Source organism: Neopsephotus bourkii, unplaced genomic scaffold (assembly GCF_033783945.1).
Source record: "Neopsephotus bourkii isolate Nb327-2 ecotype Australia unplaced genomic scaffold, CSIRO-AGI_Nbou_v1 NB_168, whole genome shotgun sequence".
Taxonomy (NCBI): domain Eukaryota; kingdom Metazoa; phylum Chordata; class Aves; order Psittaciformes; family Psittacidae; genus Neopsephotus; species Neopsephotus bourkii.
The window spans coordinates 17,726,833-17,742,157 of record NW_026900684.1 but is presented as its reverse complement, the minus strand read 5'-3'; the positions used below and the strand labels follow the sequence as shown (position 1 = coordinate 17,742,157).

At 40.3% G+C, this 15,325-nt stretch overlaps 1 long non-coding RNA gene across 3 annotated transcripts in view; it reads left to right on the top strand.

Annotated features, from left to right (window-relative positions):
- Positions 1 to 15,325, top strand: part of LOC133223597 (uncharacterized) — a 227,473-nt gene that overhangs the window by 115,556 nt on the left and 96,592 nt on the right. For all 3 annotated transcript variants that reach the window (XR_009728629.1, XR_009728626.1, XR_009728628.1), the window contains one exon: positions 13,596 to 13,648. This is a non-coding gene — a long non-coding RNA (uncharacterized LOC133223597). The remainder of the gene's footprint in view (positions 1 to 13,595; positions 13,649 to 15,325) is intronic.

Here is a 15,325-nt window from a genome sequence, read left to right as displayed (position 1 = left end):
CTGTAAGAAAAAATAAAACAAATGAAACAGGTTTCTTCCCTTCCAGGCAATATTAAAAAAAAAAAAAATCAATGTAGCTCTCTAAAGTTATTATAAGATCCATTAAAAATGGCAGCTTTGTTTGAAATGGCTAGAGTGCATCTTCATTACCTCTGCTGTCTGTTGTTCTTAAGTATGACTTTGTTTTTGATCTGATAGAGGTCTTAAGCTTAAACACACATCAGAAAAGGATTTGTATTCAAAGTATGATTTGTTATTATTCAAAGTGTTTATAATCATATTGCAGAACACAAAACCAGATGTGTCCTACATCTATTGAATGACTACAGAGATCTGCTCCGAGTCCAGGTGTTTCTTTAAGCTCAGTGTGCTGGAAGCTTCTTTGTCCCTACATGTTTTCACTTCATGTTGTTTTTGCTCCATATCCAAGCACCTGATCTGAGACAACACAATGGGCAGTATCCAGAGAAATCTGGAAGAGCAGCTTTTCCCTCTCTGGACCTCTGAGGTCTAGACTTCCCTGTAAATTTTGACTTTGCTCTACTGAAGTGTAGAGCAACATACAGAATCTGAGGATAAGGGTGTATTAATCCTTTTAAAAGTGGTTGAAGCTTTATGTACCTCAGATGACTTCCTATTTAACTTGCATAGACTTTGAGAATGGTAAAATTGGTGTAATTCTGGAGTCCAAGAATCAGTTAAATCAGTCTGTCAATACACATGATAAAATCTGGTTTATTCATGTACTGAACCTTCCCTGGGCTTTTTTCAATATGTGGCACTGGAAAGGAGCTGACCTATCACCTGGTATGTATATACCTTAAATGAATGTAGAATCATGTTGTCCTCTCAGTTCTGTATGGGGGCTTTAATGTTTTCCAGTTATACCTGCTTACTAACATTGTTTTCCCCTCTTTTTCAGTAATGGTCCTTAGTTTCTGATGTACCCACTGCTAAGCGTTCCCAGCTAAGTTTGTGGATTTATTGTAGTTTCCATGCTGAATTAGCTGTATCTTGCTGGCCTGTAGCCAGAAGACACCTGTAAAGATTTTACTATATGAACTTCTTGGTCTCTCTGTTGTGACAGCTTCTCTCCCACGGTATCCAGATTTTTTCACTTGTGATGATAAAAAGCTTCTGTTCAAGGCTCCAGCTGGTTCCTCTTGTCAGGTTCATAGTATAGGCAATGCACTTAACCCAACTATTCAACTATTATGTTTGAAAACAGTTTTACTGAATGAAATAACAGCAATGCATCAACCCTTGATTAGGCCACTATGTTGTAATTTTCTGCTAATCAGGCTGGTTCCTAGCAGGATCTCTTGGGCCAGACTCACTGTGTCTTTTATCTTTTATGTTAAATCTAGGACATAGTGTGGTGTCGAGGATGGCTCGTTATAGCCAGGCTTTATCAGGTTTAAGATGTCTTTGTCTTGGTGGTTACAGAGAAATGTGACCAGGGAGAAGCATGTGGAGATTGGTAGCAATCCCCATAGTTAAATAAGGCAGACAGCAGCTGCTGATCTGGGGTTTTGTGAAATGGCTGATGTGTTTTTTCAGCATCTGCTCTCTGGTTTAATCATTGCACCAGATCATGTATTTGAAATGGTAAACTAGAGCTTTCAGCAACTTGATCCACGTAAACTATAAAGTTCATGCCTGGGTTTTGTTGTGACACTAGCCCCTTCCTTGTCTGCCTTTCTTCTGGGATGTTACTAACTGGAAAAATTGTTTCTGTCAGCTATTACCTTGGCATTAATGAGATGTAAGTATAGGGCCTCAGTGTAATGGGAGATGCTGTTTATTAGTGTAGAGAGAGTCTGATATTCTGCTAAGTTCTTCTTGAACAGACTAATTGTATCCATGATCATTTTCTCAAAGGGAAGGAGAATGATAAGTGGGATTAGAGGGATTCAGGAAACTTTTCTAAAGCCAGCCATTGGCAGTTGAGGCTGTACAGGGAAAAACTCCATATATCCTTGTAAAACGTCATCGTGTTGAAGTTGATGGCACTTGTTTCATCTCCTGGCCCCAGCAGTGTAAATGTTGTAGTTTTTCAGGTGTTCTTGTGGGATTTGAGAAACACTGTCTTTTGGATCCTTTTTGGCTCTCAGAAAGAAGTCAAAGCTAAAGACTTACCCGCTCATATTTACTGTTCTTGAATTTCTACTCGCAGGTCTTAGTGGATCAATATACTGTGCTAGGATTTTCTTTTCTTCATTCTACCAGAGACCTTATCTCTGCAATGAACAGGTTTAGGATCTTGTCCCTGGCAATTATATCACTGGCTTCTGTGCCCATGGTGACTGGGGAGGTATTTTTTCCCCCCTTCTGTTATAAGCATCTAAGATATTTGTGTCACGCAGGATCAGGGGAAAAGATTGTATTGGGAGTGACCTCTGAAAGTCTCTAATCACAGGAGTAACTGCAAGTAATTTTATCAAATATACAAGCCTGAGGGGTATGCGAGCACAACTTAACAACAACAGCAAATGTTAAAGGCAAAGTAAAATAACCCCTGTGTGTATGCATACACATCTGCATGTGTAATCAGCTAAATAGCTCACCTCCAAGGTGAGAAATTTTGATGAGCAAATAGATTTTCCCTTACCCACATCTTTGTTGCTTGCATGGTCCTGACTATAAATAGTCCCTTCTGTGAATGGCTTCTGAAACCCTGGAAGGAGGAGGAGGAGGGTCTTGAAAAGAGGAAGGAATTTCCTTTAGAAAATATCAAGAGACAAAGCTAGAAGTCCAGATACTTGGGCACAACATGTATTTATACTGCTGCCTGAACTTACAGACCTACTCTGTGTCCATTTGTTCATGTGTATGCCTGCATCTGTCACACATTTCATTCAGAGAAATTTGTAGACCTTGTAAAAATCAAACAAACCAACCCCACACAGACTCAAAGAGAGATGTAGATTGATGGGGACCTCTGAAATTCTCCAGTCTCTCTGGGCAACCTATTCCAATGCTCAGCCACCCTCACAATAAAGTTCTTCCTTGTGTTCAGGTAGAACTTTCTGCAGTTTAGTTTATGCCCATTGACTCTCATCCTCTCACCTGGCACTGCTGAGAAGGATCTGGCCCATCCTCTTGACACCCTTCATTCAGATGCTTATGCACTATGATCAGATATCCCCTGCACTGTCTCTAGGCTGGATAGGCTTCTCATACTGGTGAGCCTAGTACTGGACACACTACTCCAGGTAGGGCCTCACCAGGGCTAAGTAGAAAGGGAGGATTATCTCCCCCAAACTGCTGGCAATACTCTTCCTAATGCAGCCCAGGGTATTGCTGGCCTTGGCCCCAAGGGCATGTTGCTGGCTCATGGGCAGCTTATTTCCACCAGGATTTCCAGGTCACTCCTCCGCAGAGCTACTTTCCAGCAGGTCAACCCCTAACCAGTACTGGTGCATGGGGTTATTCCTTCCCATGTGCAGGACCCTGAACTTGCCTTTGTTGAATTTCAGAAGGTTCCTCTCTTCCGATCTCTTCAGTCTGTCTAGATCTTTCTGAATGACAGTACAGCACTCTGGGGTATCAATCACTCCTTCCAGTTTTGTATCACCAAACTTGCTGAGGAGGGATTCTGTCCCTTCATGCAAGTCATTGATGAATACGTGGAACAGCACGGGACCCTTGGGGAGCACTGCTAGTTAAACATCTGCAACTAGACTCTGTGCTGCTGATCACAAGTCACTGACACATGCCATTCATCCAGTTCTCAGTCCACCTCACTGTCCACTTGTCCACTTCCTGAGCTTGCCTATGAAGACGTCAAGGGGGAGACAGTGTTGAAAGCTTTGCTGAAGTCCAGGTAGACAATGTCTACTGCTCTCCCCTCAATATCTGGCCAGTTGTCCCATTGTAGAAGGCAATATGGTTGATTAAGCATAATTTCCCTTTGGTGAATCCATGCTGACTATTTCTGATCTCCATTTTGTCTTCCATGTACTTAGAGATGGTCTCCAGGATGAGCCGTTCCATCACCTTTCCTCACCTCCAGGGACAGAGGTAAGGCTGGCTGGCCTGTAATTTTCCTGTGTCCTCCTTCTTGCCTTTACTAAAGACTGGGATGACACTGTCTTTCATCCAGTCCTCAGGCACCTCTGCTGTTCTTCATGACCTTTCAAAGATGATCTGGCAGTCATCTGCCAGCTCCCTCAGCACTCATAGGTACATCCCTTCAGGGCCTGTGGGGTTGTGGGTTTTCTGTAGAGTTTCAGTTGAGGAAAATCTGTTGCAGAATTCTGCTTTTTTTCTTTTTTTCTTTTTTTTTTTTTTTGGACCTGTTTTGAAAAGAAAATCTGCAGGGAAAATCTTGCTTGATGACTGATTATTTGTTTGCTAATAATCTTCTTATTTCCTTTCATCAGCTAATTCCCTCCTGGTTAAATTTTCAAAGCCTCATCTACTAGGATCTTCTAGAAACCCCACTATCTCTTAATTACAGTTTATCTTTGAATCCCTACAAAACAGCCGTAAAAGTAACATCTATTGAATGTCCTGGTGTTTTGGGGATTTTTTTTAGTTTATATATATGTTTTGATAGTACCTCCTAGATTTACTTAGGATTTGAAAAGTTAGCTTCAGATATTTGTGCAGTTTACCATCACAGTTACTTAAAGAGACAAGACAGCTTACTGTAACTTCAGTAAGGTATCATTTAAGATTTTTCTCTCTGTTATTTCCTTATTTACAAGTTTATTAAATAACTTTTGAATTTAACTAACTACATGACAGGAATTCCAGTAGTTGCATATCAGGCATAGTCATTGCTTGCAGGCAAAGCCTTTCTCCGGGGGAGTCTAAAGATGCTTTCAGTCAATCAGAAATGGGACTTTTTGTGTGCTAGGTTACTTTAGGTTTATGGTTTCTGTCTCTAGATAACATACCTAAGTACACATTCATGTTGTGGAAAGCTTCTTTGGTACCAATCAGTTTATTGCTGTATATGGAATTAATTTCCCGCAAACAAACACTGTTTCATCATTCTGATATAGATATGAGGGACAGAGAATAGTAAACCTTTTTCTGGAGCTTAGGGATTAATACAGGCAATTCTGTTGGAAATCGGTCTTTACTAAAGAATGACCTGGCTAACATTGTGTGATTCAGAAAATGCAGCTCTCCCTTGCAGGAAATGCTAGTTTCATTTTAATCTGATTTGGTTTTATCATTTATTGTTTCTGTTCTGATTTAAAACTTTCTGTCAGGAAACCTCAAGAAAGCCCCCTCCATGAAAGGTTTTGCTACTACTTTCTTCTCATTTTCTCTTAAGGTTTATGTAGGGTTTTATACCGTACTCATCACTATAGCTTCTCTGAATGCTTTCTGGAGGATGCTAAGTGATGTGTATAACATCTGTTGTCTTTGTGATTGTCTTTCCCAGAGGGAAAATTGTGAGTGCAGTAGTATGTTTACTTTTGAAGGAGTTGGAGGATAAGAGCCAAGTTTGTTTAGCCTTTGATTGAAATTCCTGGTACCTTACTGACCCTTCAGCAATTCTTCCTGAATTACTAGGCAGTTTGTGGCTGCTACTTTTTGCTGCTAATTCTAGCAACAGCAGAAGGCAATAGCATTTCAGCATTTATTCATGTTCCTTTGAGGAGCCTTAAATGACGACTGACTTCTCTGTTAACTGAGGAGGAATAAATGAAACAGTGAGATGATAAAATCCAGCTTTTCAATATTTAGTAGTTCACCTTAAGGTACTTACTGTTTATATCAGCTCCTAGTTTCTACTATATTTATAGTATCGCTGTGTGACTGATGCCACATCTAACTTGTTTCCGTCGTATGTGGAGGGTATCTGATCCCAAGTGAGGAGAACAATGGCTCAGGGAAGCCATTGGTAGGACAAACCCTGTATACAGGCTTGTTTCACTCTCATTGCTCACACTTTCTGCCAGCAAAGATAGTTTAACTTACCAGTTTTGAGCCCACACATCCTAAATGTTTTCTTGCCTTTTAAAGATTGAATCACTGTTGTCAGTAATGGTCTGTCTAGATGCAGGGAGCTGTATCTTTCAGCATGATGAATACTCAGCTGTACCTGTTTTGGCATTGCAGTGGCAGTTCTTGTTGGTGACAATAACCTGTCTTTCTCTCCCTTCCCACACCAACTTTGACCTCATCATGGACCTCTAGCATGAACTCTACCTTTCAGAAAGGTAGAAACAAAACTAAGATCCAGACAGACTAAAGGTTAGCAATAATTTCTTATTCCATAGGTTTTCTTTGGTGTCTGTGTACCTGTTAACTTTCAAAGTTGTCAATATTCTTGCACAGAGCTTGAATCCTTTTGCCTTTCTCAGTTTCACTTTTTTACTCTAAGCCCCTGGTATTCATCACTGTGTGGTTTGGTGCAGAGCCAGGCTTTGGGATCCAAGAAGGCCATTTTGCAAGCTATTAAAGTAAGAATTAATAAACACATGCATTTTCCTCCTTTTTCATTTTGCTTTCTAAATTAGTCTTGCAAATGGAGCATTGGGACTGTAATTGCCAAGATTTCTTCCTCCACACCTACTCCAAAGGCTGAAGATGAATCATAGTCTTTGCCAGAGTGGCTTGGGGCCTGGCAAACCCGGTGATTTGAAGAGAAGTCTTCATAGGCATTATCAGTATTTTTAAGCCCTGCTGTCTGTCACCGCTCTGGGTTGTTTTCTAGAAGTTTGTTGCTTTTTGGGCTGCTTAACTGATCTCCAAGTTGTGTCAGCTGACCAGGAGTTACAGCCTAGCTAGAAGTACCTAGCATGGGGCTGAGTTTGGTATTGAAAAGAGAGATGAGAGAAAATGAAATTGCCGAGCAAGAAAAGATTGCACTTTTTGTAGGTGGAGATGATAAGAGATGCTGCATAGCAGGCAAGGATTAGAAACCACATAGGAAGCATAGAATTTTAAAGGCAAATGAAAGAAGGCATTTACAGAGTGTAAGGGGTTGATCATAGGATGGCAGTATTAGTCAGAAAAGGAAAGAAATAGTTTGCACAATAAGGAGGAGGAAAACAGAGATTATAATCTTGGGTATAGGTAGCATGTCATGCAGAACTATGGAAACAGGTCAAATAAAAAATCTGATTTACAATTATTAATTTATTAGGGAAAGCATACTGCACTTAATTCCTGCTATAAGCTTTAAAATATATTTGTAGTTCTATCAGTGTATCTGTAAGTCTGTGTTTTAGTTTGGTTGGGTTTTTCTATTTCATTAATATTCTAGGAAGCACATTTTGGTGACATACTGCTTATGCATAGAACTAGATTGGATATAAGGAGGAAATTCTTTCCTGTTAGGGTGGTGAGGCACAGGAATAGGTTTCCCAAGGAGGTTGTGAATGCTCCATCCCTGGCAGTGTTCAAGGCTAGGTTGGATGAGGCCTTGGGTGATATGATTTAGAGCGAGGTGTCCCTGCCCATGGCAGGGGGGTTGGAATTTGATGATCTTAAGGTCCTTTCCAACCCTAACTATTCTATCATTCTATGATTATAGGTGTCTTCTATCATGAGATGCTCTGGAAGACCTGAAGGGCTGGGTAGATAATCTTTACTTCAGGTAAACACTTATTATGTCTTTCCTTTCAATGAATGGAGTACTTTTGCCCCCAGCACACCCTTGCTGGATTTATTCCACATATGCTCTATTGTGAAAGGTTCTAATTTATTCATCTCATGATCGAATTTTATATCCTTTCGGTTAAAGTTATTCTGCAAGTGATGCAGTTCACTGGATTATGGAATTGAGAGTGCTGAATAGAATTTGTTACAGTATAGAATCATTGAATCATAGAATGGTTAGGGTTGGAAAGGACCTTAACATCATCTAGTTCCACCCCCCCTGCCATGGACAGCAACTCCTCACACTAAACCATGTTGCCCAAGGATCTCCAGCGAAACAGTCCTAGATACCTCTTTTTAATGCTGGATGCTTATCACTTACATGGCTGTATGCATGTGGAGCTCTTCTCAAAACAGGCATTTTTTTTCCTGAAGGGTTTCATCTGACACTGATTTGTACCAAGTAATACCTTACTGACAATTGGTACCATACAGAGTGTTGGCAGACTGGGTTTTAGATTAAGATGAGAACAAGAAGGCATTGCAGAAAAGAAAGAAGAATGGTTAAAAAAAAAAAAAGAAAAAAAAGAAAAAAAAGAAGGCAAGAACCAGACTTTAAGATCACACAGTCATTTGGGATTTCAGTCACCTTGAGTTACAAAATGTTCCTTTAGTCACACTGCTTTAATTGGAGTCTTAAACAGTTTAACAAGAACAGTTCATGCATAAGTCTTTAAAAAATGAATTTTGAAAGGAGAGGTAATGAAAGAGAATGTTGTGAGAATGCAAAATAAACTTTATGAACATGACACTATGGGAAGCATTGTGAGACATGTAGGTTGCTGTCTACCTGTCTAGGCAGTGGGTTTTTTTTTAACCTCCTTGTATTATGACTTTATTTCTTAGTCATTGCCATTCAGCTTCCTATGTGCAATTTTAGACCTTGGCTCCAGGATCCAACTGTGCTGGTTTCCTACCATCGAAAAATAGTTTCAAGTCAGTGAATTCAGGTCTGGTATTTGTATCCTAAATGGATATAAATGCACGACCCTTATACATTACTGTTCCTTAGCATTGAAAGGACTTAACACATCAGTCCTGAGGCTAGGAATTCTTTTACATGCCAGCAGTTGTGGGAATCACTGTTCATTTTGTCACTGTGCTATAAGCCAGCAATACTACCATAGACCACCTGGGTGTTTTTTTATAGGAATACTGTTTCTTGCCTGTTGATGCAATTTGCAAGTTGAAATCTGCATATCAAACAAAAATCTTGCACATGTTATGTCCACTCTTTCATACATTATCCTTCCTTTCTGAATTCTGGTTTCATGTTTATGAATTGCAGGTATTCCTAATGCTTCCATAGGCAGATCTTCACCTGAAATGCGCTTGTGTTTTGCGGTTGGCATGCTTGGATCATTGCTCGCTTCTTGTTGTTTCTAGTTCTGAAATATTTCTGATTATCTTCTGGGAGTTGGTGCAAACCTGTTATATAACGGCACTGTAGAAAAGCTTCTGCCAAGGGAAGGCCTGTGTTTCCCTTGGTGAATGAGCACTTACTTCTGTAGCCAGGGGAATTCTGCAGTTGAACACCACATAGAGTGCCCTATACCCAACACAGTTAGCTCTGCCCTATGTTTAGGTGGTTCCAGTAGCCTATGTATGCTGACACCTAAATGTACTTGCTGTTTTACCTAAAATAAGAGATAAAACCAAACAAAACAACCTGCAAAAGTTTATCTGAGCAGACCAGAGGACTCTGTTCAGAACATGGTCCAACACAAGTAGGCAAATCAATCCCAGTGCAATTTCACTGACTCAGCTGGAGTTGCAACAGAACTTAATTTAGGTATAGTTTGCTTCCTTTAAAAAGCAATAAAAGGAGAGAAGAGAGTGCAAGTGCAGCTTTTATTATTCCAAGTGGTCAAAGTAACACTTATTTTTTAACAAGATGCTGACCCTGATACTAGTGATGTAAGAAACTTAAGACAAGAAAGATCTTGTGTTTTCATGAGATGGCTTGTAGAGACTGGAGATCTGGTGGTAAATGAAGGATACTCAGCTTTTGGGATGCAGAAACTGTTTTATTGCTTCCTAGACTTTTTTAGTTTTGCATCTTTGACAGTAACTGGAATCAGCTGCTTCCAAGGTGCAACAAGCTTCTTACCGCATGGTAGTTATAGTTTCACCTGTTGGGTAGATGTTTTACGTCAGTACTGAGAGGACCAAGAGGAGAGGGGCACAAAATAAGCAAGAGAGAGAAACAGACTAAGAATGAAATAAGCTGACCACACACTGGCACAGTCCTTTACTGCTTAAAAGTTCCCACCTCTGAAGTCACCTTACCTGAATTTCTTTACCTTACTTCCCCAAAGGACATTTGGTGATCACTGGGGTTGACTGAAGTGAAAAAGTCCTGTGAGCCTGTTAGGATGTATCTTATATTAAAACTTAGGCAACTGTTAGAGAATGGATCTACAGCTGTCCCTGGAGTACAAAGGTAAGGAAAAGGGCTGGATGTGGTATGTGTTGTGAATGTTAAAAGAGGCTTGGGACTAGGAGAGCAAGGAGGATGTTCACTTAGTCTGTCCAATGTAGCTCAAAAGAGAATGCTTCATGTTGAAAAGCTGTTGAAAAGGGATATTCCATGGTAGATGAACAGCAATCACATTTAGAGAAATGTCTACCAGTAAAATGGAAATGCAGATTGTTAATAAGAGCATCCTACCATAATATTTTAGGTTTTTTTTCAAATTGTTTGTGGATGCTGCAGCTGCCATCATACCCAGAGCTACCTGGGCATAACATGTGAAGGCAGAAGTACCGTTATTTTGATATTTATCACAGCCTTTGCTGCTCAGTCCAGACCTTAGCTGACATTTCATTAATTTGTACAACTGTTGTGTGTATTATGTATCTTTGATACATGGTCAGGAAAAAATCCATTTACATATTTCAAGACGTTAAAATCAATATGCTATATTCAGTACTAAAATGAGTATATAAAGTGACATCAATACTTTTTGTTCTGTCTACAAGAACATAAGGAACTTTTAGAACCTTTTTTTTTTCTTACAGAGGATAATATATGAGCTGTAGGAAGCTGTAATGACACAGTTTCATCAGAAGATTCAGTAATCTTTGGTTTATTTTGCCACCAAAGCCCCAGGATGAAATTAATTTTGTCTGACTTGTACTAATCCATTTTATTGTTTCCACGCACTTTTGCATATGGATGTGAAACAGGTTTCAATTTTCAAAGCATTTAAATATAATAAAATATTTACTAGCACCACAAAAATCTAAAATGATTACAATTAGTATAATGATTCCCAAAAAAATCCTACAAACTGCTGAAAAAACATGACTTGGAGCCAATTCATAATGGCCTTCTGAAGAGTACAGTGAAGGCGAGTGTTTTAAGTCTTGACCATCGTATGGAAATTCAGGTGTATAACCAGGAAAGAACATTTATGATTTCTGACTCAAGAAATTCAGTTTCTGTTATGGGTCCCTGGTTATCTGAGTTTGTTTGTTTTCCTTGGATCTGTCAAAGAGAAAGGTTATCTTCCTAGATAAAAAGGTTATCTTTCTTGAAAGGAATCTGGGTAACTGGTGGGTTTTTTTGAGGATTTGTACCATATTATTCCTATGCACCAGGGCTTCCTGATATTTTCCTGTGGACTGGGAGGGATTTTCCAGCCCCTTTCTCTTCTTGCCCAGTGCTGCACAGTGTTGTTGCCGTTGCTGGTTGTCTTGAGGCTTATTTTATTTCCCTTCTGTATGTTATCCCCTGAATCAGCTAGACTGTTTGTTTGCAACTAGAGGGGAGCTACAGTCAGGATCTATGGGTGCTCCTTGAATTGTCAGGTACCTTTTTGGTGTGCTTTTTGGGTTAGGTTGTCATTGTCTTACTCCAGTTCAGCAGGAAATTTGCTTGGAAAACTGTACAGTTGGTTTTTTGCTTGATTTTTTTCTAGGGTTTTTGGTTCTTTGGTTTGGGGCTTTTTTTGCTGATTGATTTGATTTTTGCAATGTCCTGTAATGTGAGTCATGAGCCTTTTCAGGTCTGCTCAGAAACTGTGTTACCTAAATAATCCAGTGCCATTCAGGGACCCGAGTCTCTTCTACTCTCTTCCTATGGCACATTAAATTTCTGTGATTTTGTGTGTGTGTGTGTATCTGTGTGTGTCTGTGTGTTTTACTGAAAGACATGATTTATAGCGCTGTGTGGAACAGATGTTGTGAATAAGACATCTGTAGTACTATTGACTCTGATTGTGGGAATCTCATCTAAGTGGCCTTAGGGATTGTTCTTTACCTGTGTTACAAGAGATTTTTCTGAGTAAAATTTACATGCTATAGACATTGAATGCTAACACCTATCCTTACCCTTGTACAAGAAAGAAAGATGAGCCTCTTCTAATGGAGCTTGGAGATAAAAAGGTATTTCCTTCCACCGCCCACCCTCTTCCCCATCCTGTTAGTCCCTCCCACAGGAATACTGTGTTTCTGGGATCTATGGGGGGAAAAACGGTAGTAATTTAGAGGCAAACATAGGGTTACACTTTACCTTCTTCTCCTCTTTGATTTGTGTGTGCAGAGAATCATTGAAGAAACCTGCAGAAAGTCGTGTTGTGTTAATCTGCGGGGGAGGCTCCATCACAGCCATAAGAATCAGAGTTTATGGGGAAACCATGGCTTCCTTCTGGTTTGGGAGTTACCTTAGTATCCTACAGAATGCTTTGAGGAAGGCACAGGGAAAGAAAACTACAGGAGGATTTTTCCAAACAGCTTCCAGCAGGTTTAACTGTGATAGGGGATAATCAGTGGCTGTTAAAGTCTGAATGCAGAAAAACTCCGGCTGAGATTTGACATCTTTCTGAATGGGAGCTAAACAGGGAATACCAGCTTTGATCTTACAAAAATATGGAGGCTGGAGGCTGGCTTTTAACTGATGACATTCAAACTGTATAATTCCCCAAATGCTTGTCTATCAGACACTCATCACTTTATAAAAGTCATAAATAATCTATTAAGTGCTATAGTTGAATTTATAAAGGCTGAGTTAGGGAACTGATTCAAACCTGTTTATTCAGAAAAGCACAAACTGTGTTTTGAAATGATCTCTGCAGAAACTGGAATCTGAATCCATAGAAACAGATACTGCATACTGGAGTGAGCACAGCTTCTGTTGAATCATACTGTATCACATACTGAACAGAATGCATCATGTAAGGAGGTGTACGTTCAGTGGTTACCAGTCAGCTTATAGCCCCATGAGGGGCTTCTTTGAGTATGCGAAGCTTGAGATACTTGTCTTTTCTTAGATTCAGAGTACAGCAAGAAGATTAAATTGTGACATAAAATACTTCAGAGGTTGTAAAATATTCTAGTCCTTCATAAAATTTCTAAAGCAGTTATTCTGTTTCCTGTTTTCCAGTGATTGATGGTGGATGCGATGGGGCTGTTTGGTGATGGAGTTCTGAAATAGAGCACCAGACAACTTCAGATATACCTGCCATTGGGAGGCAGGGCTTATCAGCAGTTCTGTCTTGTTTTCTGTTGAAAGGGCATAGGCAGTATAGGAATTATAGACATTAGGAAATTTCATTTTTTTATGTGTGTAATCTGAACGAACTTAGTACAGATATGGCAACCCAGTCCCCATTGTTTAAACAGATTATTTGCCATGCCACAAGTGACAGTTTTGACACAATATAGACTAAAATGGCAATGATGGACAAAAGATAACTTGTTTTACAGTAAAAAACAGCAGGTACTGCTAGTCACCCATAGTGCTTGAGATAAGCACTTGGCTGAAGAAAAACAGACTGACAGTGAGTTCCAGAAAAGCTAGGATGAGGAGCGTAGAGAAAGGAAGTCAACTCAGCTCCCACATATAGCATTTCCAACATTGCCACTTGCAATCTGAAGATAGTATGCTAAACTGTCTTTACCTGGATTTGTTGGGGTTTAGATGCTGTTCTTCTCCACAAATTGCTTTTGTTTTTCTTTTATTGTAGTTATGGTCATTTTCATATTCATGACCAGGGCTTCAAAGCTTGCAGAAGATATGGTAAGTCCAAAATGCTGTGTGCCACCGTTTTCATGATGCAGACTGCCAAAATCACATACTGTATTAGTTTCTCTCTTAATGCCACTTCTGTTGAGTTATAGGTTGAATTCAAGGTTTTGGCCTTGCACTTAATTTATAATTAATCGGTTTCATAAGGAATCATAGAATCATAGAATAGTTAGGGTTGGAAAGGACCTTAAGATCATCAAGTTCCAACCCCCCTGTCATGGGCAGGGACACCTCACTCTAAACTGTATCACCCAAGGACTCGTCCAACCTGGCCTTGAACACTGCCAGGGATGGAGCATTCACAAACGGTATCATCATGTCAACTGTATTCCACCTGAAGAATGGAATTGATAAGTGTTGAAGTGAAAATAGTGTTTGCAGGAGAGGGATGAAGTCCTTTGGGGTGTGATCAGAGTACTTACAAACCTTTGTGCTTAAACCTGTCTGCCTTTCCTGTGATACCAACACAGACTACTTAGCAACAGTGATAATACTTTGCTTATGCTTTAGTCTTGTCCACAAAAGTTCAGTTTCCTGACCATGATTAGTTCTTTTTACATGTTATATTTATGCATGGAGGGTGGTTCTATTAATAATCACATTGCCAGGTAGGTTAGAGTTTGAGTAAAAACTACTGTGAAGTCTTCTGCTGTGCTTTATAAAGGTGAACAGGTTTCAGTGATGGAACAACCCCTAAGGTAGAGCCAGTTTCCGCATTGTTGTAGCTAAACAGAGCAATCATTCCTGGGGAGGATACTTTTTGTCTGCTTTCTGCAGTCAGCTGAACAGAGGTCATATTTGTTGGAAGCTGCTTAATTGTATAGGCAGCACTGCTCAGACCGTGGAGCACAGCTTCATGCTGTTCTCTCAGCTGTCTGCTCCTTCTGCAATGATTGGCTCTGCTCCTTTTCAACTGCTAACATCTCACTACAGGCCTTCCTGTGAACATGCTGCCTTATGGCTTGAGACCAATGTGTGGGCATTAATCACCATCTGGAGAGAGAATGAGATTCAGGGCCAGCTGAACTTGGCTGTAAGTAGCGTTTGAAGTGGGGCATAGGAGGCTGTACATCAGGCCACTGCTTTTTTAGCCTGAAAAACTGCATTCCAGCACTGTTCCCTCACAAGAGGTGGCTCTACAAGTTACTTGCAGGAGCTGTGGGAGCCACTTGCTTGTACTGGGACAGAAGTAGCTTGTACTCAGCAACTGCTCCAAGCAGGGCAGCCCTTCCTGTTTCAGCTGATTCCCAGGAGTGTTGTGGAGTAAAGTGGAGTGGGGTGGGAACAGCCGCCACACAGGGGAGCAAGATAACTTGAGTCAGCAAGAAATTTTTGCCTCAGCAGGAGGCCTGATGGGCTATATTTTGCCACCACAAGAGACAGTGGTGCGCCTGCTGAGTTCTGGATTGTGTCCCCATCCAAAATTGTAGAATCACATAACAGTTTGGGTTGGAAGAGACCTTAAAGATCATCCAGTTCCAAGCCCCTTGACATGGGCAGGGACACCTTCTACTAGAACAGCTTGCTCAAAGCCCCATCCAACTCGGCTTTGAACACTTCCAGGGATGGTGCATCTGCAACTTCTCTGGGCAGCCTGTTTCAGTACCTCATCACCCTAATGGTAAAGAACTTCCTTTTATCTAATATAAATCTCCCCTCTTTCAGTTT